The sequence below is a fragment of the Penaeus monodon genome, chromosome 15 (genome assembly GCF_015228065.2).
Source record: "Penaeus monodon isolate SGIC_2016 chromosome 15, NSTDA_Pmon_1, whole genome shotgun sequence".
Classification (NCBI taxonomy): domain Eukaryota; kingdom Metazoa; phylum Arthropoda; class Malacostraca; order Decapoda; family Penaeidae; genus Penaeus; species Penaeus monodon.
In genome coordinates this window covers 5528534-5528736 of record NC_051400.1, presented here as the reverse complement: position 1 = coordinate 5528736, position 203 = coordinate 5528534, and positions in this window count along the sequence as shown.

Sequence of the window (203 nt, the reverse complement as noted above, 5' to 3'; positions counted from 1 at the left end):
GTCTTTTCTTCGTCACCTCAAATGTCGGGATTTAAAACTCATAAACGCTTCCCCGATGCCTGATCTTTACAAAATGTCGAAAACTTTTCACATGCTGGTTTGAGACGGCAGAAAGCTCCTTCCTTTCCTACAACTTTTTACAAGATTTAGAGGAGTCGACAAGGCAACAAATCTCAAACGAAGGATTTCTTTTCAGCAGGTTC